General features: G+C 43.4%; 1 protein-coding gene across 4 annotated transcripts in view; it reads right to left on the bottom strand.

Moving 5' to 3' along the window:
* LOC126278199 (leucine-rich repeat-containing protein 24) overlaps positions 1–27,011 on the bottom strand; it is a 1,518,316-nt gene that overhangs the window by 91,596 nt on the left and 1,399,709 nt on the right. The gene's annotated exons all lie outside the window — the stretch shown is intronic.

Raw genomic sequence — 27,011 nt, 5'->3', positions numbered from 1 at the left:
TCCAAGCCCGAGGCAGGATTCGAACCTGCGAGTGTAGCAAGAGCGCGGTTCAGGACTGAAGAGCCTAGAACTGCTTGGCCACAACGGCCGGCTTGAACCACTACCCAAGATGGTCTAGTGGAACTGTGAAACAGACTGTTCGTATTGCACTAGAATACCGCAGTTTAAAGAAAATACGAAGAACTTGAACAAGTGGTGTTCTCGCTGAAACTAGTGGTGAAGCAATCCGGGATGTACGACAATAAAGTGACTTCATCGTCATATATAAGAGAAAATTTGCCAGTGTTTTCCACAACCACGTCCTATTTCGTGTTCCACGCTTTATCTCTTAGCAGATTACCAGTACATTTCTGATTTTTTTGCGACTCGAACTCCCATTTAAAAGCTTCAAATCTCTGGTTACTTTCCAAATGGGTTACTGTATTAAATGATTGCCTTTAAGGATGTTAGAGAGGAAAAGTGTAGGCACGGTTTGAATTTTGGGTTTAAGGTTTGTTAGAAGTTGCTAGTGCTTTCATCATGAAATACTGAGAGATTATGGTATGGGAGTTTGCCCCCTATTTTAGCAACAGCTACTTTTTTCGAGCCTCTAATTCTTTCTGACGTCATATCTCATGAACTACATGTTGTACAGTGATTTAATATTGCAGATACATTCAGTGATATACGCTGATAAGGTCTAAATCTGTATTCGAATAGAGTTAGTAGTAAAGACGTTAATGGTAAAGACTTAATGTATTAAAAAGTCACGCCTGATGCTGAAGTTTTACTGCAAGGGAAGCGAAAGTGCAGTAAGCCATAAACTTCTTTTCCTTTCATCATTTTGTGGAAGTGTCAACGAGAAAAATTCCGTCCGAGTTTGGGATCATGTGTTATGTATGTTCGAAGTCACTAAATGCTCTCTTTCTCAAATACTGGATGAATGAAATCCGGGACTTGGACGCTGCCAGTTACGCTGCCTCTAGGTAAACACACCGATTCTAACCGTAATACATGTCTTACTATGTTGAACTTTTAACATAATATTATACCTTTAACTCAGTTGATTATTGCGGCATTTTAAATTTTTAATTTATTTTACGATTTACATGAAATATTGAAAATCGAATTCGTCGCAGCCTTACACTGCAACTGGTACCGATTTCCAGGACAGCATTTTAGGTAACGCAGATTGTAGCCAGACCGGTAAGCAGTGCGGTCTAACTGCTTTCCGGGCAGGCAGGCGTGCCGGTCGCCGGCAGGAATCCGCCCGGTAGATTAGTGTCGTGGTCCGGTGTGCCGGCAAGGCGGTTTTCCGTCTGTCTCTGCGAATGCGGTCTGGTTCCTCTTATTCCGCCTATGTCGCACTGCTGCATGTACGCGTACCGTAATTACTCTACCACGCAAATATTGGGGCTACACTTTTCTGGTGTGTGACACGTGCTCTGATACAGGACAATAAATTTCGTCGAATGGACATGCCCCAGTGAATACGTTATGTCAGCATCTATCTTGTATGGAAACTGAACTATTTTGCGCATGTCCTTCCCTTGATGGTAACGAAGGCCGGCAATTTCGAGCAACAGATGGACATCTCGTGAGCGCCTGTTTCGTTTTTGAAGTCCGATACACCACACTGAGATGCCGCAGCGGGAGGGTGGTATCGATTTACTTCAGGTCTAAAACCGTGCGCGATCGCTCTGTCGCAAATCTATGCGTCGCACGTGGATCTCTGCCCACGCCAATCTGACGGGCGCCCTGATAGCTGAAGTAGCGCCACACTCTCATCTGTAGGACGACCCCTTGTGTCTGCTACTCCCGGCCGCTGATTCGGATGCACACTGCGTGACTTCTGCCGTGGCCAGCGAGTGCTGGCTACTCACACAGTGCTTGTTGGCAGTACCCTTGCGGCGATTGCTGGAGTCTACCTCCCCTGATCATATATTGAGCCCCGACGACGTATTCTTTCCACCAACCTGGTGGCCGTTAACTGGCTAAAAGACATGGCCCTTTACTACACATTTTATGATGCTCACAAAGGTAGACTCAAATCTCGGTCCCTACTGATGACGGCACATGCAGCTTTCAGCCGGCTCCGAAGTACAGGACCAACTTCGCTAATTATTTAGGTTCATTATTTGCGGTCCCTGCTTCTCACTGGGGCGTTTCGGGTATGAGACGCTGTACCCGAAGAAGAATCCTGGAGCATATTGATTGACTATGGACGGAATAGAGGGATAGGTGGGCACCCATACCAGCAGACGAGAAGACGACTCCGACGTTCGGCTACCACAGTTGTAGCGTCTTTCTTACTAAAAAATAAAATCAATAATGTACATAAACAAACCCACTAAATCCTCTCCCTGATCCTTTGATCCTAGAACGCGTTGCGTGGGCGTGGAGACGTGATTGCCAGGCCTCGAGTTTCGACCCCTGCCCTACCGTCGTTCTGCTCCTGCAGCGGTTTCGTAGATAAAAAAAAAGAACATAAAGCTGAGTGGTGATGTGCTTGCCTACCATGCAGTGGCCGCAGGTTAGATTCCAGACCAGGTTCGAAATTTTCATCCCTCGTGGACTGGGTGTTATGTAGTTCTCATCATCATATCATCACCGACACATGAGTCGCTCAATGTGGCGTCGTCTGAAATGAGACTTACATCCCGGCGGTCGAACTTTCCCGGATGGGCTTCCCACCCTTCGGTGCCACACGATCATTACATTTTTCTTCGCTGTCGCCTTCTTACAGACGACTCATAGTAGAAAACAACTCATGCATCCCTCACAACACCCACAAGACCTACAAAGAGTAACGCTTCATCAGCCATCAGTTTGGTCAGCCACCACAGACGGTGTTGACACCTGGAACTACTCCACCCTCCTCAAAATAGAGCCTCCCGCCCTTCACAGATGATCGTGAACGAACAGTCACAATCGCTTAGCTTAACGCCAGTTCCAGTTTCAGATATGCATCCCGGCACTGACCTTTTCAAGTTGCCGCCGTTATAGCCAGTCGCTATCGACAAGTGACTGTCGAGGCGTGAACGCCAGCTGTCGAAGTGCTATTTAAAACTGAACCTAAACTCTCAACTGCTAATTACAGCCGTCCAAACTGTACTTCTACAGGTTAGTTGTCTTTCACATTCTTGGATTAGTCTTTAACTACAGATCCGCACTTCATATACCACAGAAGTTAAATTACTTCAATAAATGCAGTTTAGCGGACGGGGTGGCCGAGCGGTTCTAGACGCTACAGTCTGGAACCGCCGACCGCTACGGTCGCAGGTTCGAATCCTACCTCGGGCATGGTTGTGTGTGATGTCCTTAGGTTAGTTAGGTTTAAGTAGTTCTAAGTTCTAGGGGACTGATGACCACAGAAGTTAAGTCCCATAGTGCACAGAGCCATCTGAACCATTTGAATGCAGTTTACCTGGTTTTAATTATGTTGCCCAGCTCACCAGTGTTCTAGTTGATATCAGCTTGTGATTGTACTAGTTGTTAGCTTGGAAGCAAGCAACATTTCTACATCAACTATTTTTCTGTGCTAGGGGGTTCGCTACCTTTTATTCTTTGTATTGGGTGCCAGACTTGTTTCGGAGTATGCAGCATAGAAGACGCAGAATATGATCATCTACTTTCCTTCCAGAGGAAGAAAAGTAGTGCAGAATCAAAGACATATTCTATCGCTAAGTACCCAAACACAGTAGAAAAATTGACTCCTTTTTGAATTAATCCAGAACTTCTCTCTCACTCTGTAATCTTCGTAGATTCTATCTTGAATTTTTTTTTTACTGAACTGGCTCTCATGGCAGAAAACACGTATGGGCGGCGTTCGCATGCTGTGCGAATGGTGACTTACCATAGGTCTGAACCTGAAACTTTCCGACTTTCGGAAAATGAGCGGACTTTTTTTGCGTAATGAACGGGTCATTTTTGAGACGATAGTTTCCCTTGGCAGAGCTTGCGATGTTCGTTTTGTCTGTCTTACATACAGTTTCGTTAGCATCGCGGGGCAGAAGCGGAGGACGGAAGTTCTTTAGACAAACGGAGGGGACTAAGCCTTCTACAGACATACTTGGAACGCGCACTTTTTAGGAGACATTTGAGGAGGAAAAAGCAGAGGGCAGAGGCTGTTATGATGCAGTACTTAAAAGGCCAACACCTACAGCAACATATTCTCACCACTGCTCCGTTTAACTTGTATAAGTTTACACAGGAGTGAGGTGAATGAGTAATAACAGGGGATAGGTGTGATTGAGGTTACTTAATACTAATCGATCGCGCTTTGTACTAAACCTCTTGGCCACGACTTTGTTGTTTTGCTTTCATGTATGCTAACCTAGCTCACTTTCCAAGTCGACACAATTGCCATGACCAAAATGACCCTACGTTTACATTCAGGTACAATCCGTACGAAGTTCGTTGCCATGGCAGTATCACTCATCCTAAGAGTTAAATTTGATTTTTTCCATGAACTCAGGTTCAGTAGTAATTTCTTATGAGAGACAGAAACGGCTTGCTTGTTTCTGTTCAGTGACAATTTACGTTCAATTGACTCGTTGATAAATTATTATGGTTGTGAATTCCTGATTCATTCCAGCACCAATCTGTCCCCCATATTACTTTCATGTTTCATATTCAAATGTGTGTGAAATTTTATGAGATTTAACTGCTAACGTCATCAGTACCTAAGCTTACGCACTACTTAACCTAAATTATCCTAAGGACAAAGACACACACACACACACGCACACGCACCCATGCCCGAGGGAGGACTCGAACCTCCGCCAGGATAAGCCGCAAAGTCCATGACTGCAGCCCCAGCTACCGTTCAGCTGTCAGGGCCATCCTTCCATTCCGTTACCCTGCGCGTTCAAAACTACCACATATCTGAATCGTAGTGGGGCGATTGACATACCGAGGGAGGACACATGGAGCATATCATAGACTCATTTTGTTGAAGTGTAACAGCTTGACCCAAGTGGTGACTTGCATAATAACTACTCAAGTACAAAAACAGAACCTCCCAATAGGAGTGACGAGTCCACAGTGATTTGATGTTAAGTGAAATATTACTAAACGTGGCGAAAGACACGCTAACCAGCAGGACTAGGTATATAGATTTCACTATGAGCGAAAATGAGACATGAGCTGACTCTCTAAACTCTCTAAAAGGATTCCCATGCACTGACTGGCTATCCTGGGCCGGAAGAAGGAACTACGCTTCCGACTTTGGACGCACTGTTTCCCCATCGGGAAGACGGAGATCTAAAACATTCTCTTTACAATAGTTGCCTGCACACATATTTACCCCCTTGGTGCCCTTATAGCAGAATCCTACAGTGATTATGAACGACTTTGATTGTTAGGTCATATGCGGTGTCTCATTCTGACAACCCACAGTATAGACCAGTACACAAATATTTATAATTCAACATTAATGGAAGTTTGCCATATCAGATTCACTTAGCGAAGGATGTGCGAACACCTATGGAACAAGGAAGATAAATGTAAATTTTTCGATGAATTCTGCTTCATTAAAATATGAATAATGAAGAACGGGGTGAGGACTATTTGGATAATCCATGTGGGATCCTTATTAGTAATCAGAATACTGGCACTAATCTTTTCTAACGAGATTAAAAACCGAGTTACGCAACATAGTCTTCGAGTACAAGTCCATGGATCTGTAAACATTGAGTAACAGATACTTCGGTAAACTTCTTGTACACCAACCCCATGATAACATTCAAAGTTAGTACAAATATAGATATGGAGGCGAGCTGTTTCACGTAATAAGTTACGAGCGAGAGCAGCAGGAGACGAAAGCAAAGCCCGTAGCCAAAAAAATTCTGACAGTCCCAAACATGTAAACATAATAATCCAAACAGAAGGCGAATGGGTCAAAACAACTCTTACTCTGGAGCGAAGTAGTCGGTTTCATGGGTTGGAACGGCTATTTAGTCTTAAGGTACTAGAAGCTCCACTTGAGTATCATGTCTGCCTTCCTTCTGACAGTGCCATATGCACGGCCGAAGTAAAACAAATAAATAAATGCAACGCCATTAAGGATGACAATCTAGGTAACACTTATTTCAAAAAATGTCAAATGTGCGTGAAATCTTATGGGACTTAACTGATAAGGTCATCAATCCCTAATCTTACACACTACTTAACCTAAATTATCCTAAGGACAAACACACACACCCATGCCCCAGGGAGGACTCGAATCTCCGTCAGGATCAACCGCACAGTCCATGACTGCAGCGCTCTAGACCGCTCGGCTAATCCTGCGCGGTAACACTTATTTAACCATTCTAAAAGTATATGATACAAATTCAGACTAAATCAAACACATGTGTCACAGTAAAGGAGAAGGAACAGACTCATCAACACAGTGTACCACCCCTTGGTGACCACGCGAACTTTTTTTTTTTTTTTTTTTTTTTTTTTTTTGCATGGATGCAATCATAAAGGGGCCGAATGGCATCCTGCGATTGACTGTGCAATGCAGCTTGATTCTTTTTTGCTGTAGTTTGGCACTGGTTCTTGCAGGTCCTGGAGAACAACTAAGTTTCGCCTTAATCTTGTCCCGTACATGTTCAACTGACGAGCGATCTGGTGATCTTGCAGGCCAGGTAAGTTGTACACCACGAAGAGCAAGTAGCGTTGCAGCAGACGCGTGTGGAGATACGTTGTCCTGCCGAAGAAGTGTACCAGCTTCCTGTCGAAGAATTGGTAAATCACGGAAATCGCGCCGGGTGCATTGTGGCGGACGCTGGCTACTTTATCCTGCAGAAGTACCGTGTGCGACAGCGTATTGTAGCTGATAGCCACACGAAGCCTGACATGACACCTGCGTGTCATGGATTATTGCGTTCAGGATTAGGCAGCTCACCTGAACTAAGCCTACGCTTACGTTCACCACTCGCATGCGGACAGAAACTACCCTCATCACTGAACACATCAGAACGCTATTTCACTCTCCAGGAAACTCTTTCACAACAACAGAGAAGCCGCGACTGACGGTGCTGTGCTTTCAATGATAGCCTGGTCAGAGGCGCATGTGATGTTAATCTTGCAAGCACACGGCTCCCAATGAACCCTGGTGACACATCCGATGCAAAATGTTGCCGGATTTCGTCTCTTGATGATGTTCGGTTGGCAAGCGCTGCTCGTAGTCAGCGTCGATCTTGACGCACATTTGTACTAAGGGGACATCCACAACAAGGCCCACAGGTGTGGGAATATTCCACAGATCACTACTGAAAGCAACGATACATCACGGATACATTGTGCGTAATATGTGCAGCATTTCGTCGATACATTGATTCAGCTTCCCATAGACCCACCCACTTTTTTGCTGTAGTTTGGCACTGGTTCTTGCAGGAGTACATATTTGTCGGTGGCGCTTGGTTGTATCCTAGAATGAATGTTGCAAATACTGTTCACCTCTGAGCTCAGCACAGTTACTGCCTGCAGAGTCGAAACGGAGTGTTCACACACAAGTCTCCTGGGTGGCATCTGAGAGTCGATGACCATGACAAATGAATCGTTAACACTACAGTCCATCAGTATGCACATACACTACTGGCCATTAAAATTGCTACACCACGAAGCTGATGTGCTACAGACGCGAAATTTGACCGAAAGGAAGAAGATGCTGTGATGTGCAAATGATCAGATTTTCAGAGCCTTCACAGAACGTTGTCGGCGGTGGCGACACCTACAACGTGCTGACATGAGGAAAGATTCCGACCAATTTCTCATACACAAACAGCAGTTGACCGGCTTTGCCTGGTGATACGTTGTTCTGATACCTCGTGTAAGGAGGAGAAATGCGTACCATCATGTTTCCGACTTTGAAAAAAGTCGGATTGTAGCCTATCGCGATTGTGGTTTATCGTATCCCGACATTGCTGCTCGCCTTGGTCGAGATCCAATGACTGTTAGCAGAATATGGTATTGGTGGGTTCAGGAGGGTAATACGGAACGCCGTGCTGGATCCCAACGGCCTCGTATCACGAGCAGTCGAGATGACAGGTATCTTATCCGGACGGCTGCAACGGACCGTGCAGCCACGTCTCGATCTCTGAGTCAACAGATGGGGACGTTTGCAAGACAACAAGCATCTGCACGAAAAGTTCGGGGACGTTTGCAGCAGCATGGGCTATCAGCTCGGAAACCATGGCTGCGGTTACCCTTGATGCTGCATCACAGTCAGGAGCGCCTGCAATCGTGTACTCAACGACGAACCTGGGTGTATGAATGGCAAAACGTCATTTTTTCGGATGAATCCAGGTTCTGTTTACAGCATCATGATGGTCACATCCGTGATTGGCGACATCGTGGTGAACGCACATTGGAAGCGTGCATTCGTCATCGCTGTACTGGCGTATCACCCGCCGCGATGGTATGGGGTGCCATTGGTTACACGTTTCGGTCACCTCTTGCCCACGTTGACGACACTTTGAACAGTGGACGTTACATTTCAGATGTGTTACGACCCGTGGCTCTACCCTTCATTCGAACCCTGCGAAACCCTACATTTCAGCAGGATTGTGCACGACCGCATGTTGCAGATCCTATAGGGGCCTTTCTGGATACGGAAAACGTTTTACTGCTGCCCTGGCCAGCGCATTCTCCAGATGTCTCACCAATTGAAACCGTCTGGTCAATGGTGGCCGAGCAACTGTCTCGTCACAATATGCCAGACACTACTCCTGATGAACTGTGGTATCGTGTTGAAGCTGCATGGGCAGCTGTGACTATACACGCCATCCTAGCTCTATTTGACTCAATTCCCAGGCGTATCAAGGCCGTTATTACGGCCCGAGGTAGTTATTCTGTGTATTTAATTCTCCATATCTATGCACCTAAATTGCTTGAAAGTGTAATCTCATGTCAGTTCTAGTATAATACATTTGTCCAATAAATACCTGTTTATCATCTGCATTTCTTCTTGGTGTAGGAATTTTAATGTCCATTAGTGTATTATAACCTAGTGGCACTGAAAATAGTTCTTGAAGCTGTTGCCTTTTTTCGGCAGTACATCATTAGGTACACTATCGGACGGATCACAAAACGTCAATATTCCGCGCCATCTGCAAATATGTGTCAGCACCCAAAATGCATCATCTTGCATCTTGTTTGATGACAGTTTGAGGGTTCTTGTCCCATCGGATTTAATGAACATTTGCTCGATGATGTTGTAAGTTGATGGTTGCGCTAAGAATTCGTTAATGTGTGCGTTGAAGCTACAGCGGTCAGCGTTAGTGAAATATCTTATTTTCAGAAGAGTCTGCAAACATTTCAAGTGACCGTCGGCCCTCCTGACACAACCTCCGGAACAAACAGGATGGCTGAGAGTGTAACGGGACATCATGCGATCAGTTTTATTGTCCAGATTGCGTATGCAGTTCATAAGAACAGCGCTACCATTGTTGAACGTACTGGTTACGTGCGATCTAAGTGTCAATCACATTCCTAGAGTGAGAGGTATTTAATTGACTATCAACAAGTCTGCGCCATCAGCTGTGAGTTAACTGTTCCGGTGTTTGAACTCTGTTCTAAACAGAATTTGTAACTAGGCTGCTTCTGTGTTGACAGCGCTGTCTAGCACTTTGCATTGGATCTCTGATTGCGCTTTCTTTGTAAGAGACTCTGTGGCTGGTTGGACTCATTGTTGGAAGTTAATCGCCTGTACTGTTGGGCAGTTGGAAGTTAGTCGCCAGCAGTGATGGAAGTACTCTTGGGCATTTGGTGGTGAACAGCCAGCAGTTATGGATGTTCAATGTAAGAAGTTAGCATTGATGACGGGTAGAGGTCTGGAGTGTTAGCGTAGGCTCACGATCTGTATATGTTCGACTCGGAGATTGAATATTATTCACGATTATATACCTCTGTACTATATGTCAATGATTTATATTCGTGTTTAAACTGGATGTCACATTATTAAGGTAGAAAGAAATACATTATTTGATTTGCAACAAAGTCTTTCCTTTTCTAACCACATGCCTATTAGTAGTTAGTGGCTTTAGTAGTTAGAATCTTTTATTTAGCTGGCGGTATTGACGCTCGCTATATTGCAGTAGTTCCCATATTGAATAGTTTTGTGAGGTAAGTACTTAATGAAATGTATAGGGTATTGTTAAGATTTCTGTTTAGTCAGGGCTATTCCTTTGAATTAATTATTTGAAGCCAGGTGGTAATTTTTTTTTTTTTTTTTGACCAGTCAGATTATGTTGCGGTAGAATATTGTTGGTCAGTGTTGCTATAACAAGAAAAAGTAAGGAGAAAGTAGGCTCAGTACGTTTAGTTTTACTCAACTGTTTCAGAATCAAATGACGTAGAAATTTCATCTTCTCAGTCATTATGAAATTTCATCTTCTCAGTCATTATGCAATTTGAGAACAGACACACTCATTTAAATAAATAAGTTTCAAATCTCTTATCCTTTGTTAGGATTTCCTTTGAGCTTCAAGACATTGCACGATTTGCAACGACTGATGTCCGGCACTCTTAACAACATAATTTAGGTTACAATAGTGCTTAAATTCAACAATATCATGGTCGAAAAGCGCGATTGCCACTCATGCCTGACTGGGTACGCCATTTGTGTATACAGAGTGCGTCATGGTGCCAATTTCCGAGCCTTGCAGCTCTCCATTCGTTATCAGTCTTATTTCATTAATGATGAAGAATCGCCTGTCCTTCCGGAAGATGTCAGTCATTTTGGGCAAATGTCTTGGTCATTCTACGGCATCTAAGCCATTTAAACGATCATGCCAGCCACACAAGGTCAAAAAACCTATCGGACTCCAGGAACACACGGTCAGTGCTGCCCCTTTTGTCTCTTTGCAGTCCACATGTACTCTATAAAGCGCAGGGACTGATATCCTACGGAATGTACGGCTCGGAATCCAAACTGTTGTGGAAGGGAGGCTGCTGCGGTCTGAGAGGAATTCCTGAAGCGACTGCGAACAGACTGTGGTCCGCTGGTCAGGCGGCTTTGCAGAGAAGCTTCCACGAAGCAGTACGCCCAGCCAAGCTGCCCACTCTGGTTACCGCTCTAGGCGATGGACGTACATTCGAGCACCGCATCCCGTTAACACAATGTCCCCCTTTCTACGTTTTACACAGACACAAAAGAAAAATATGTTTGTGGACTAACATTCTCGGTTCTTTGTCAAGTCGAACCTGGTTACAATATCGAGTTCTCGACGAAATCCTCCGACGTCATTGTCAGTAAAAAAAAAAAAAAAAAAAAAAAAAAAAAAAAAAAAAAAAAAAACCCACGTCGTGGCTGCTGTTATGATGACCAGAGATATTCTGTATGGAGATAGTAACTGTTCCCGAAAGAACAGAAACCACTGTTGACCGTGCAGCGTCTCTGGAAAAATTATAATTAATTGAAACCATCTGCAGCCGACAACTGTCGTCGATATGCCTTGATGAGGACAGCCGAAAATGTGTGCCACGACCGGGACTCGAACCCGGGATCTCCTGCTTACGCTATATCCATCTGAGCCACCGAGGACACAGATGAACTGTGCGACTGCAGGGACTCATCCCTTGCACGATTCTCGTAAGAGCAGTTGATGGCGGATGCAATAATTACGTTATGTTGCCAAAGATGGTGCCTGTGTCTGCGCTAGTGGTGCCAACGCCCTCGTAGGAACGTAAACTTTTCAGCGCGTGTCTCTGTGTCTTCTCACTGCTGAGTTATCACTTCCACGTATTACTAAGATTGTAGCCTCGGTACCAATTAACGCTTTTCTCGCACACTGTAATTTCCACTGAATTTCTACAGAATCTCATCACAGGTAGGCGGTAGTCGAATGGAAACGAGATGGATGGAAAAGGGTAATCAAACTGTAATTTATTACAAACGTAATCGTCATAATTGTAAAGACATTTGTCCCACTGTGAGGAAAGACAGTCAATGCCTTCAGGCCTTTCTTCAAGGTTGTGTATGGGGGATCTCCAAAAGCTTCCAAGCAAAATTTCGAAACAACCTTGGCAATGTGTAGGCCCTCCCGATCCTCCATACAATCACGATCTCTCCTCACATTCTTAGGGCCCTAATGAAAGACATTCTTGGCCGTCGACTTGCTTCGGACGAAACGACGCTCACCTCGATACAATCACGGTTTTTTAGGCGACTGAAACCTTTTCCATGAGGTCTTGTCTCACAGTGGGGTAGATGTATTAACACTTATACCGAGTATTTTTGCAATAATAAACTGTGTAATTTTCTTCCCTCTGCTCCTCATATAATTGTGGTATACGATTTCAGTGTCGTCTACATTATTCCACGTTTATTGGTGAGACTGTGTGTCAGTAACTACTAATCTCTAAGTTTTCCTATTTTTTAATGTGGCGTTAGTGAAACGCGTCCTGAAGCTTGGTTGCCTTGGAGATGGAAGGACTGAGGAAATACAGCTAGAAAACCATTCGTGATACAGCTGAACATTAAATACACTTTATTACAATCACCAAGTTCCTTGACAATGTAATAATTAACAGTGTGATAAAGATAGGCGAAATTTAAATGTCAACATTTTAGGTTAGGCTTTATCGTGACTGTTATTGACATTAAATGAAACAACAAGTTTACTGTTACCAGTCACCATTTTATTTAAAGATAGGGCAGATGAAGTTCGAAACAATGTGACATCAACAGTTGATCGGGAGGCTTCACATGTTAGACTGATGAAAGAACTGAAACACCAACTATTTCTAAAACACAGATGTAAAACACCCTTGTACTGCATACAATAACAAAAGATAAATTCAACGCTTTCCAAACTATAAGTGATCACAAATATCTTTGTTTAAAGACAAGACAAGTTACCCTTGATCACATTCGACTCCAATGATTATTAGCAACTGCGTCAACAGCTATAACAAAACGCTTGAAATGAAACAAGGTTCCAATGGTTCTGAGCACTATGGGACTCAACATCTGAGGTCATTAGTCCCCAAGACTTAGAACTACTTAAACCTAAGGACATCGCACACATCGATGCCCGGGGCAGGTTTCGAACCTGCGACCGTGGCCGCAGTGTGGTTCCTGACTGGAGCGCCTAATGAAATAAGGATCAAGTTCTTTAACAAGGTGACTTATACCCAAACACCTTCCATGGCAAGGCAATAAAAAATGTAGAGGAATGTTGGACGAGGATGCAAACTGTCAAGATGCGCTGTAATAAAACTCGTCCGAGTTTCCCAAGAGATTTATTATTTCCAGCTACAGTGCCCCCATTCCTCTCATTCTGTGTCACCGGGTCCAGCAATGCTGAGGACATCACTTCACTGTCTGCGAAAAGGCTTTGCATGGAATGGCTGCCTCAGCGACCCATTCAACACCCTCCTAAGTGCCGGTCTTTTATGGCTGCAGAGTTGTGATGAAGTGAGGATGTGCCGGCAGTCGACTCAGCTGTCTCCATCCCTGCTTCCTCAGCGCCACTCGCTGGGTGCTGCAAGCTGGCCCTCAGCATACTTTATCGCCAGTGTGGCTAAGATCGCAGCGACAACAAGTGCCTGCAATCCAGCGTCTGAATCTGCGGCCCTCGCTTCAGCACTCCTCTGGCGTGTGTTGGGAGCCAACAAAACTGCCCGTGGTAGTCAGATGTGGCATGGCTCACCGCAGGCTGGCTCCGGACTCCTCGTTGGCCCCAGAGGGTCGAACCAGTGAACTACCATGGGCTGGAACGTTGGCGTCCCATCTGCTGCTGTGTGTAGCCAGTGGTGTGACACGCCCTGCCATCCAGGAGAGCTGTCACACTTGAATGCTTTGTTAGTGAACCGGCGCCTATTTGTACGCGGCTATGCGCCTCTGTTTTGCTAACGCACCGCTGTGAGTTATCTACTCATAACACCTGGGTTGGGCCAGTGGGCCCCTTCTGCCTGTAACTTGCGCCATAAAAACCGCTATGTTTACTCTTTTCAATGGGTCTACGGCCCTGTGACCTCCATTCTACTTCGCAACAGCTGGTAGTGTAACATACTGTCAACAGGCCCGTGGCTGGTAGTAACTTGTGTGCTTAGAAATAATGCACCAAGTCTAACCTTTTCTCACCCTAAAAGGTGGTTCCGCTACACAAGAAACAGGATATGCCCATTAGCTATGTCGTATTGAGAATAGCTCCTTGAGTTACAGAGTCTAGGAAGGATGATAGGTCCAGCCAACGCACACAGAAAGGGAGTACAATCATTCACACTATTTCACAAGTAATCCAGATTAAATAGTACAAATAGATGAAGCGCAAGCAGGGAGTGCATTACAAAATTCCTTTATAAATTACAAAATTAAAAATAGAATTGCTTAAAAACCATAATAATTACAGAAACCAGAAATACACTGTAAGGGAGGCTGAGATGCACTGAATGCAAATTTTACAGTCTAAAATATGCTTGCCGGTCTCCAGAAAGCCAAATTTGTACCAGTCTGTAGACGAGGAGCAGAATACGTAGCAATGTGGGTTAAAGCCACGGGGAAAGACTGAAAGGATTGTCCTGACAGCAAACGGTACTGCCCCAACCGAGCGAGGTAGCGCAGTGGTTAGACACTGGACTTGCATTCAGGAGGACGACGGTTCAATCCCGCGTCCGGTCATCCTGATTTAGGTTTTCCGTGATTTCCCTAAATCACTCCAGGCAAATGCCGGGATGGTTCCTCTGAAAGGGCATGGCCGACTTCCTTCCCCATCCTTCCCTAATCCGATGAGACCGATGACCACGCTGTCTGGTCTCCTTCCCCAAACAACCAACCAGGTACTGCCCCAAGGCGACAACATGCGACAGAACTAACTTAACCACAGAGAAAGTTTACAAACGTGCTCACCCACAAAAGCGCAAGTTCATGTCAGTATGAGAGCCGCTTTACCACAGTGCTAGAACTCCTTCGCTGCTAACAGCTGCCCACAAGAACACTGTTAACGAGGAAGGACACCATGCAGCTTACTCCGCATAACCAGCCCCACTCTCGTTAATGTAGGGGCCACAACCACCAAGCTGCCCGCCTCTCCCCTTCTGCCCTGCTAATACCACCCTGCCCTCGTCCTCACCACCCCCCCCCCCCTACCCGAGCACCAGAAGGAATGCGGCTTCGAAGCGCAGACTCAGAATACGATGCCACTTGAGTTAAGACAGCTGAACTTCAAAGAGAGCGATCCTCCTGCTAGCGTAGCGCATCAAGTCACGAGCCACGCCGTCTATACAAATACACTTGAGAGTGTGACTACATCTGTCAGTTCGTGGCATGTCTCATTTGGTGTTTTTCAATGCAGTCGATAATAGTGTGGATGCACTGACCACTGACGCTGCTTCCTCGCTAACGTAGAAACTTGTAAATTACATGGACCCTGAGGCCGAGATTGTCCATAAGCGAGTGCATTATCCACTTTAACTTTTTGAGTTATCGCAAAACAGATCTTATTTTTCTTCCCAGGGATGTAAGTGGTTCAGGACATAAAAAAATGGTTGAAATGGCTCTGATCACTATGGGAATTAACTTCTGAGGTCATCAGTCTCCTAGAACTTACTACGACTTAAACCCAACTAACCTAAGGACAGCGACAGGAACCTGCGACCGTAACGGTCGTGCGGGGTCTAGACTGTAGCGCCTAGAACCGCTCGGCCACTTCAACCGGCTTCAGGACTTAAATTTAATGCTCTTCTAGTAAACAAACTGCCAAAGTGTTAAACAATCCACTGACGGTCTATCTGCTGTACTTTTTCTTTTTCAGAGTGGGACATTTAGCAAAACTGGTACGGTCATGGCAAGAATATGCGAAAGTTTATTTTGCGACTGCCCAAGAAAGTAAAGGAGATAATATACCCAGTTAAGAACACAGTCAATACTGTGACTTAAACGCTTTACAGAACACCAGAGACACATTAAAAATCGAAAACGTGTGATATCCGCAGCTGTTGAGTGCAATTTTACAAATAAACAGCGATCAGTGTTTGATGAAATTAAAATCCAGTCCCACGCTTCTGTGCCCTGGAATTCTGTTGTTAGAGAAGCAGTTCAATCTGGATTGTGGGAGGACGACTTCTGTCGGGACAGCAGTTATAATCCAGTAGTGAGTGAAAGCGAGCTCTCCACGCTGAGGAGACGCGGGGAAATGCTCCGAACTGTAAAACTTCCTACGGAAGTGGTGGCACCACCAATGCGGACGTGGACACAGTCTCTGGCAGTACGACGTAAATGAATATGCCGACTAATCAGAAAACGACTATGGGCCATGAATGGCTACCTCAATAGCAGCTATGACAGGTAGTGAAGGCCATGGAGCATTTCGTCGGAAGATAGAAATTGTATGCAGATTTGAAGCTACAAGTCACCAGAAACACCTAGCTCAAACAGACCCACTTTTTATCAAGATATATGCACCTTAAACATCGAAGCGCGTCAGCAACCTTTGATTAATATATTAAAAAACTAAACACCCACCTCGATTGCGAAAAAAACACCTACTGCTATGTGTTAACACAGGTTTCGGCGTAGATAACTACACCTTCATCAGAACAACAAGTGCCTAAGGAGACCTTTGTCAATGATTAAAAGAACACCACAGTTATACATTTATAAACGAAAAATAAATGGAAAAAACAATTTGTACATATGTACTGAAACATAAAAAAATTTATAAATGAGAGTGCTGGGTAACCTCAACGTTATTTGATTTTCAAACAGCTGAGATAAACTGAACGTACTGAGACATTCACTAAACCGACACACAACATTTTTAGCGCAACGCAATCTGACTTTCAATAAACCCTACAAAAGAATAGCCCTGACTAACAATAACCTATACCTTTCATGAATCACTTACCTCACAAAAATCTTCGTTACTCGAACTACTGCAATACAGCGAACAGCCACTACTGCCACCTAAATAAAGGATTCTAACTACTGAAGGCACTAACTACTGATAGGCATAGTTAGCAAATGAAAGATTTTGATAGAGAACAAACAACGTATTTACCATAATAGTGTTTAAAAGTCATTATATATATATATATATATATATATATATATATATATAAGTTCATGACAACATATACAACAACCAGTCTCACAAACTTACCCTCTCTGATGGGCATACGTCCAGATCATCCGCTCTCAAAACTCCGCCATCTCACTCCCCACATCCACAACTGCTGGCGGCTCGCCTCGAACTGCGCAACGCTACACGCTGTTCACATCCAAGTGCCCAACACTACAATGGCGAATATTCCAACAATGCCAAACAGCCACATACTGCACACAGCACAACCAGTGATTTTCATACAGAGCGCTAGGTGACGTTACCAACATAAAAACCCAAACAGCCTACTTACAGTACAAAGTCAAAACCACTATTTAACTTAATGATGTACGCTCCACCTCACACCGTCCTATGTTCGATGGGCCATGACCCGCCATAAACTGCAGCTACAAACGGTCGCTCACTTACAACCATCCAACATAGACCGGTGTGAGGTGCAGCGTACACCATTACGTAGTGGTTTTGACTTTGCGCATATGTACTGTTTGTGTTTTCCCTTTCTTTTTCGTTTATAAATATATAGCTATTGTGTTCTTTTAATCACTGACAAATGTCTTATTAGGAACTTGTGGGTTATTTTGTTGTTCTGAAGAAGGTGTAGTTATCTACGCCGAAACATGGGTTAACACTTAACATTAGGTGCTTTTTTCTCAATCGAGGCGGGTTTTTAGTTTTTTAATACAAGATATATGCCTTTGAAATTTATGCAGTTCAAGCTGGGATGCGTCTAAATCTATCCTACAAAAAGGTTTTTTTTATCCTTACGTTGGTACCTCAGAAATATCGTTTTGGACGCGTGAAACAGATACCAGGTAATGAAAATGTCTGTACACGCATACTTGTTTGAATTAAGGGGACAAAAAGAAGTCGATAGGTGATAACTCAACTGAATGCACGCACACTCTTATTCTACGTCTTCTTCTGTAATATATAAAGTTGTTCGTCGTGCTGTGTCACAACTGCCATTGTAAAGGTGCATAATGACGCTAAGTTTTCGGTTATTTCTCATGCTTTCATAGACGACGTATGGCAAACCGACTGTTGCTTCCAACAAATACAGGCGTCACCTGCAGGGGACATACAGAGACTGTTGTAATCATCGTAAATACAGGCTGCTCTTCTTAAGAGTTGTCGGAAGCATACCCTCTGATGTTTCTACAAATATCTGCAATTTCCGTTTTGCTATGTGCAGCTGCAGTCACCCCGGACAACCACAACTCATAACGTATTTTATGCCACGCCTAGCGTCGACGGAAAACGTCACTTTGTTTTTGGTTGGAAACAAAACGAATTTTATAGCGGACTGTCACCTGCCCATTTCACTGAGCGATATCTATTAACAGAGACACTAAAACAGGAAGAACAAATAGTATTGCTGCGGTTAGCGCGTTACACGGTCGTTCTGTCTGTACTATAGTATAGGTTATTCTTCATGTTTCACTGTCGTTGTTAGCACATATCGGTAAAACAAATATCGCACTGGACTAGTGTGGGACCAGTCTATCGAATGATCGAATGGACATTTAAAATCACATGTTAAAATCATTTTATTTCTAGCCGGAAACAATCTTCATTTTCCGTCGGCCCTGGGCATCGAATGAAATATGTGAGGAACTGTTTTTTTGCTGACAGCAGCTGTACAGTGCTAAAAAGATATTTCAAATATCTGCCGAAACATCAGAGAAAAGGCGCATGACGACTCTTAGGAGGGACTTTGTGTATAAATACCACAGGACGCGAATCTAACGAACGCGTGACATGAAATTTCCGTTTCTTCACGACACTGTTTCTGTAAAACCTGACAGTCAACAAGCTACCCGTCAGTTTCTGCGTTTTAGTTATTTCAACAGTAACAAATGAAATGTTTTAAATCAATCATAATGTCACATTTCTTTAGCGCAAGGTTGCTTAGCTTCTAAAAGTTTCAAATGAGACGTTCACAGAGTTTTAGGACGTGAATCTGGTGAAATGCGTGACATAAAATATCTTTTTCTTCACGGCACTGTTTTTTTTTAAATCTCGCTATCAACAAACTAGCCGCGTAGTTTTAGAGGTTTAGTTACTTCAGCAGTAACATATGAAACATATTACCAACGATAATGTCATATTTCTTTAGCGCAAGAAAAATTCGCTTCTAATAATTTCACACGCTACGTTCGTACAGTTTTATACTTCTAGGCGCTAGTCTCAACGATGATCGACGGGAGTAATAATGAGCAGCGCCAGCTTGAAGCATCTGCGCAGCTCTTGGTGCTTCTTTGTGCTGGACTTCTGTTGCAGTTGATTATCGTTACTTGTATTGCCAGTCAGACGTTTGTATTTCAAAGTATATAATCCATTTCGTTCAGAAGACACTGTCAGTTGGCAGTTAGGTAAATAATTATAACTGCAATTCTCTATGACAGATAGGACAGCCACCAGGGAGATTGGTATTGCTCGTGTTATAACCGATTAAGGAAGGTGAACACCGTCACATGTTAAGTGATCACTGTGGAGGACACGGAGATCCTGTGTAATCGTGTGGGACAGCATTATCAGCTCCGGACAGAGTGAAAGGGGCCTCATTTTGGGTCTCCATTTGGGTGGCTTGACGAACCGTGAAATCTACATATCTCAGGAGCGTTTGTATATGAGAGTGGTCCCAATTTTGGACTGCGTGGATATGTGAAAGCAGACAGACTCGTCGCCAAGCTTTCGGTAGACCACCACAGGGGTGATCGCTGTATCGTGCACCAAACACGTCGCCTGCCATCCGTGGACAAGTAGAGGACACTCTGCAACATCCTGTGCCATCTTACGTCATTGGTCGGAGACTACCAGCATCCGGAATATGGAATTATCGTACGCTGCGTATGCTGCCATTAATATTATAACTGAAATGGCTGAACTGCTGATAAATCGAGATGCTTTATGTTCGGTAATGAAGTGCGGATCTGCACTACCCCGGACGACATTCGTCGGCTAGTATACTTGGGACCTGGAGAGAGGTACCTTTCGTGCATGTTTTGGAGTGTCACAGCGGCGTTGCTCTTGGCGTTATGACTTTAAACCACTGCTGTTTTGATTGAGGCAACACTGATGGCACAACGATATGTCACAAACATCGAGCTTCATCATTTGTTACGTGTCGCGTGACAAAATCGCAGAGACAGGTTTTAATAAAATACTCGTACATACATGGCACAAATTCTGTGTCATGCTGAGGTACTCCGGGGCCAGAAGCATCCCCATATTTGTGGCAACACAATGTGTGTGGTACCAGCTCGGAAATCAACGCCCTACCAGGGTGCCAAGGACTTGTACGCACAGCCCTAATTTCAACCAGTGCAGGAGCTAAGGATAGGCACAGATAAATTAAACTGACTTGTAACGTTACTAGAGAAGCGGGAATAGTAATGGAAATACACTATCAGATAAGTTACTAACAAAATAATAACATTATTGTCACAAAGCAGTCCTGCAATAAATGTAACAGTGATAGGCTGTAAGTCCGAGGTAAGAATGGATGCGAATGAGGAAAACAGAATGACTATTAAAGTTCTGAATGTGACAACAGAACCACAAGACGCAAACTACCAGCGAATGTAGCGGTTACAGATTCTGATAAATCAAAAATAAAACTGAAAGTGCACACCGCATTGATTAACAAACGGACTGATCCAAAAGTCCGTTAACCTCTGAAAATTCAAAACTTCACGAACTGGTGAACGGATAGATGGCCCCTCGTTTGATAGAAAAAAATAATTAGAATAAAAATTGATTTTCAGCAAAGACCATGCTGTTTAAAACAAACGCTCAACATGTCGGCGGTCATTCATCGACAATACCTGTAGTCGAGGGACAGTGTTGTGAACAGCACAGTACAGCATATCTGTAGGTATGGTGAGAGATCGGACGATTGCGGTAGACTTGGGACTTCAGGTAGACCCACAGCCAATAAACAGGCAGGTCTAGGTCCGCGGACGTGGGAGGCCAATCATGACGCATGTGGTAGCTCACCACGCGTTTTTCGCCAAACGATGTGCGCAAGAGACCCTTCACGCGGGTAGCAATATGGGGTGGAGTGCCATCCTGCATAAATGTCGTACCTACCATCAGGCGTTTACCAACCAATCTAAGGATGATCCGACTCCCCTGTAGCTACAGATAATATTACACTGGATTCTCATACGGCATCCCTGACGTGTTGCTATCCAGCGCCATTTGTTGGTCAGTATTTGCACTCGTTTCTGGCTTCTGTCATTACAGGCTTGTGTATAAATTTTTACCTCTCTGTTTACATTATTCGGTAACTAGTGCAATTTCAAATGTTAAAGAACTTTTGGGATACCATGTATGTAAAGTAATAAAGTGATTATGTAAAAACTGCACCATTAAGTATGTTGTTTGTTCGTTGAATCTGGGGAGGGGACCAAACAGCGAGGTCCTCGGTCCCATCGGATTAGGGAAGGATGCCCTTTCAAAGTAACCATCCCTGAATTTGCCTGAAGCGATTTAGGAAACTCACAAAAAAACCTAAATCAGGATGACCCGACGCGTAGTTGAAACGTCCCCCGTCCCCCCGAATGCGAGTCCAGTATACTAACCACTGCACCACCTCCCTCGGCTATTAGGTGTGTACTTTCATATCATTCAACTGGACACTATAGATATAGGACAGTCGCAACATGACGTAAATCCACATGTACATTTATACTCTGCAAACCACCCTGAAGTTCATGGCAGAACATAAGACTCAGAAGTGAAGTTCGCCCGAATATAACAGTATGTAACCGGTCGACAGACAACAAGGTTTTATTCATACCGCGAGAACTGCTGAAATCAGGTAAGTTGGGCACCATCCCCTTCTTCATTCAACTTCCTACTCTTGTGACTTCATCATAAACGTCGTCAACATTGATGCCAAAGGCAGGTTTCTTCTTCAATGGATTTTTTTTCCAACTTTCAGCGGGACGATGGTTCAGGTCCTATTACAGCCTTCTAGATTTAGGTTTTCCGTCCGTTAACATGCAGGAATGATTCCTTTGAAAGGGTACTGACAATTTCCCTCCCCTCCTTCAATAATCTATGAGCGAGTGCCGAAAAGTCATGCCAAAGAATGTTCTATTTGCAGATTTTTAAATAAAACAAACGTTATTAACATTCTAAATCTTTATTGTTCATGTCTATATATTTGTAGCCCTCTACTGCTAGAGGTCTCCGATTCGTAGCGTCTAACACGGAGGTGTTGTACGTAACTATGTCGGTGCATGAGCAACCGCGTGCTGTAATCAAGTTTCGAATTCGCAGAGTTCGTCCACACATGGAGCAACCTTCCGTTTAGAACGACAAAGACTGGCTACACACGAGGGGTGGGACACCTGCAACAATACGATACCTTGGCTTCACAGTCCTGACTCGGTCCCATCAGATTTTAATCAATTTCCAAAACTTAAAAGACCCTTTGAGGGCTTCATTTTGACAGCGATAAAGCGGTGCAAAGCATAGGTAAGGCTGTAGCTCTGTCAACAACGTCAGACTTTCTACAGTGACGGCATCATCACGATTATCTTTCGTTGGGAGAAATATGTTCGATGCCCGCATGGCTGCGTTGAGAAATACATATGTAGACATCAAGAATGAATGTGTACAATGTTATTAATGTCTGTTTTATTTATGAGTCCTTACGATTCTGCACATAAAAAAGTCGGGTGGCATTAATATTCTGCACGCCCTAATAAGGATGTGCTCCGCCTCTAATTATATCGTATTCGATGTAACGTTAAACTGTGATTTTATTTCCTTACTTTTCGTACGTTCTATGCTTATACTCGAACAAGATGAACTACGATTTTTGTTCATATGTCAACAATGTTCCTTATATTTCAGTATGTTGCCGTAATTTCTATCATTTATATTTAAGACTTGCGTTTCCTCCTGCATATTGTTATTTCTTTCTTTGATTCAGTAGTTTATAACCTACAAAGGAACTTAAAAATCTCATGTCGTTGTTGTCGGCTTGCATTTTCCGAGTTTGGATGTGTTTATTGTCCAATTCTGGTTGTGATTATGTCTTGGAAGTCCGTTATTTCCTTTGGGTTGGCTACAAATGATTCAAATGGCTCTGAGCACTATGGGACGTAACTTCTAAGGTCATCAGTCCCCTAGAACGTAGAACTACTTAAACCTAACTAACCTAAGGACATCACACACATCCATGCCCGAGGCAGGATTCGAACCTGCGCGGTTCCCGACTGTAGCGCCTAGAACCGCTCAGCCACCCCGGCCGGCAGTTGGCTACAGATGTCATAAATTTAATATATTTGTCAGCTAATTCACTCTCCTGAATAGTTAGATACAATCTTCTCAGCTGCAGATAAAAAGTTATTTGAAACTACGTTATCCACTCTATCATTATATCTGAGAGTAGCTTATCATAACACAGGTGGAAATAGATTTCACTTAGTCGTCGATTTACATCACTTTTATCTTGTTGCTAATTTGTCCACTCTCAAATGTTAGTGACTTATATCTGTTTAGTTCAAAACATTTTTAATGTGCTTTAGTTTCCATTATTTCCAATGTTTTATCCTCTGTTTTCTTTTTTTATTTACAAAGAGAAGAACTCTGGCACAGATGTACAAACGGAAATAGAAAGACCTCACATAAAAGCACATTGTTCTTACCAAAATGACTTCAATAATTAAGTGTAACCTTCTGACCACATTTTCTATTCTCCCGGCTTCAATAATTAAATGTAACCTTGTGACCAAATTTTCTATTCCAAGTAAAGGAAACTTTACTAGCGGTAATTTTCGCAGTCATGTGTTTTCCTTTTCTTTCTCAAAGCGTAATGGCTTTGAGCACTATGGGACTTAACATCAATGGTCATCAGTCAAAGCGTAACGTACGGCCTCTCACTCGTTTCGTCTATTCCAGCGGAACTATAAATCATCAGTATGACCACCAACATACAAGTTCTATAAGTTCCAGTGGTTCATACATAACTAAATATTTAAGCAATAGCTGCACTATCTTTCCAGTTTTTGGATGAATATTTCCTCGAATTCTTGGTGTTATACTGAATCTACAGCTACTTCTTGTGTCGTATATTTCTGTCTACTTTCGTGCTTAGCTGGTGTAAGACGTGTATATTTTTATTGTCTATTCTCAAACCACAATATATGAAAGATGTTTATATTTTATTAATAGGATTAAGTAGGAATAATTAATATTTGTCATGTTGGAAATAATTGTGGTAGCTGGGAATCTCTGCAACAAAGTATTGTTAGCAAGGGAGACCGCAAACTGATAAAATTTTAAAAAGGGCGGGAGAGACCGCGTATGGATACATATTAAGAAAAGAGCACATTTTGTAATGATAGCAGGGACTGTCTGCACCAGAAAGCATTGTTGGCAGGAGAGGCCGCTCTTTGGCGTTCGTAGGAAGTCAGTAGTAAGCGAGATGTGAAGCGAGTTGGTAGCAGGTCTAAAGCGAGAGGTTGAGAGGAGCAGTGTGCCTGCCAGCCACCAGCTATGATTTACAAGAGGTTATAAACGGATGTACATTAATTAAAGAATAATTTCAGCTTTGCTATTAAAGAATAACGTCAGCTTAGGTAATAAATACAGCCACTTATTATACAGCCCACCAGCAGCTACTAGAGTATAGTAAAACCAAGTATATTAATGTCGCAGTTCGATGTAGCAGTCAGATAGCGATCCAGTAACAGTAAAAAAGGTAAGGAACAGTTTTGGGTTATTGCAGGTATCGACTGAGGGCCACGACGACGACACATTCTATGTTTCGTCGAAATACAACGGAGGGGTATCTGTTGAGAGGCCAGACAAACGTGTGGTTCCTGAAGAGGGGCAGCAGCCTTTTCAGTAGTTGCAGGGGCAACAGTCTGGATGATTCACTGATCTGGCCTTGCAACATTAACCAAAACGGCCTTGCTGTGCTGGTACTGCGAACGGCTGAAAGCAAGGGGAAACTACAGCCGTAATTTTTCCCGAGGACATGCAGCTTTACTGTATGATTAAATGATGATGACTTCCTCTTGGGTAAAATATTCCGGAGGTAAAATAGTCCCCCATTCGGATCTCCGGGCGGGGACTACTCAGGAGGACGTCGTTATCAGGAGAAAGAAAACTGGCATTCAACGGATCGGAGCGTGGAATGTCAGATCCCTTAATCGGGCAGGTAGTTTAGAAAATTTAAAAAGGGAAATGGATAGGTTAAAGTTGGATATAGTGGGAATTAGTGAAGTTCGGTGGCAGGAGGAACAAGACTTTTGGTCAGGTGACTACAGGGTTCTAAATACAAAATCAAATAGGGGTAATGCAGGAGTAGGTTTAATAATGAACAAAAAAATAGGAGTGCGTGTAAGCTACTAGAAACAGCATAGTAAACGCATTATTGTGGCCAAGATAGACACAAAGCCAATGCCTACTACAGTAGTACAAGTTTATATGCCTACTAGCTCTGCAGATGATGAAGAAATTGATGAAATGTATGATGAGATAAAAGAAATTATTCAGGTAGTGAAGGGAGACGAAAATTTAATAGTCATGGGTGACTGGAATTCGTCAGTAGGAAAAGGGAGAGAAGGAAACATAGTGGGTGATTATGGATTGGGGCTAAGAAATGAAAGAGGAAGCCGTCTGGTAGAATTTTGCACAGAGCATAACTTAATCATAGCTAACATTTGGTTCAAGAATCATAAAAGAAGGTTGTATACATGGAAGAATCCTGGAGATACTAAAAGGTATCAGATAGATTATATAATGGTAAGACAGAGATTTAGGAATCAGGTTTTAAATTGTAGGACATTTCCAGGGGCAGATGTGGACTCTGACCACAATCTATTGGTTATGACCTGTAGGTTAAAACTGAAGAAACTGCAAGAAGGTGGGTATTTAAGGACATGGGATCTGGATAAGCTGAAAGAACCAGAGGTTTTACAGAGTTTCAAGGAGAGCATAAGGGAATGGGGGAAAGAAATACAGTAGAAGAAGAATGGGTAGCTCTGAGGGATGAAGTAGTGAAGGCAGCAGAGGCTAAAGTAGGTAAAAAGACGAGGGCTGCAAGAAATCCTTGGGTAACAGAAGAAATATTGAATTTAATTGATGAAAGGAGAAAATATAAAAATGCAGTAAATGAAGCAGGCAACAAGGAATACAAACGTCTCAAAAATGAGATCGGCAGGAAGTGCAAAATGGCTAAGCAGGGATGGCTAGAGGACAAATGTAAGGATGTAGAAGCTTATCTCACTAGGGGTAAGATAGATACTGCCTACAGGAAAATTAAAGAGACCTTTGGAGAGAAGAGAACCACGTGTATGAATATCAAGAGCTCAGATGGCAACCCAGTTCTAAGCAAAGAAGGGAAAGCAGAAAGGTGGAAGGAGTATCTAGAAGGTTTATACAAGGGCGATGTACTTGAGGACAATATTATGGAAATGGAAGAGGATGTAGATGAAGACGAAATGGAAGGTAAGATACTGCGTGAAGAGTTTGACAGAGCACTGAAAGACCTGAGTCGAAACAAGGCCCCCGGAGTAGACAATATTCCATTAGAACTACTGACGGCCTTGGGAGAGCCAGTCATGACAAAACTCTACCAGCTGGTGAGCAAGATGTATGAGACAGGTGAAACACCCTCAGACTTCAAGAAGAATATAATAATTCCAATCCCAAAGAAAGCAGGCGCTGACAGATGTGAAAATTACCGAACTATCAGTTTAATAAGTCACAACTGCAAAATACTAACGCGAATTCTTTACAGACGAATGGAAAAACTGGTAGATGCGGACCTCGGGGAGGAGCAGTTTGGATTCCGTAGAAATGTTGGAACACGTGAGGCAATACTGACCTTACGACTTATCTTAGAAGAAAGATTAAGAAAAGGCAAACCTACATTTCTAACATTTGTAGACTTAGAGAAAGCTTTTGACAATGTTGACTGGAATACTCTCTTTCCAATTCTAAAGTTGG

This window comes from Schistocerca gregaria, chromosome 6, assembly GCF_023897955.1.
Source record: "Schistocerca gregaria isolate iqSchGreg1 chromosome 6, iqSchGreg1.2, whole genome shotgun sequence".
NCBI classification, from domain to species: domain Eukaryota; kingdom Metazoa; phylum Arthropoda; class Insecta; order Orthoptera; family Acrididae; genus Schistocerca; species Schistocerca gregaria.
Note: the sequence above shows the minus strand (reverse complement) of the source record. Positions and strands in the feature narration are given on the sequence as shown.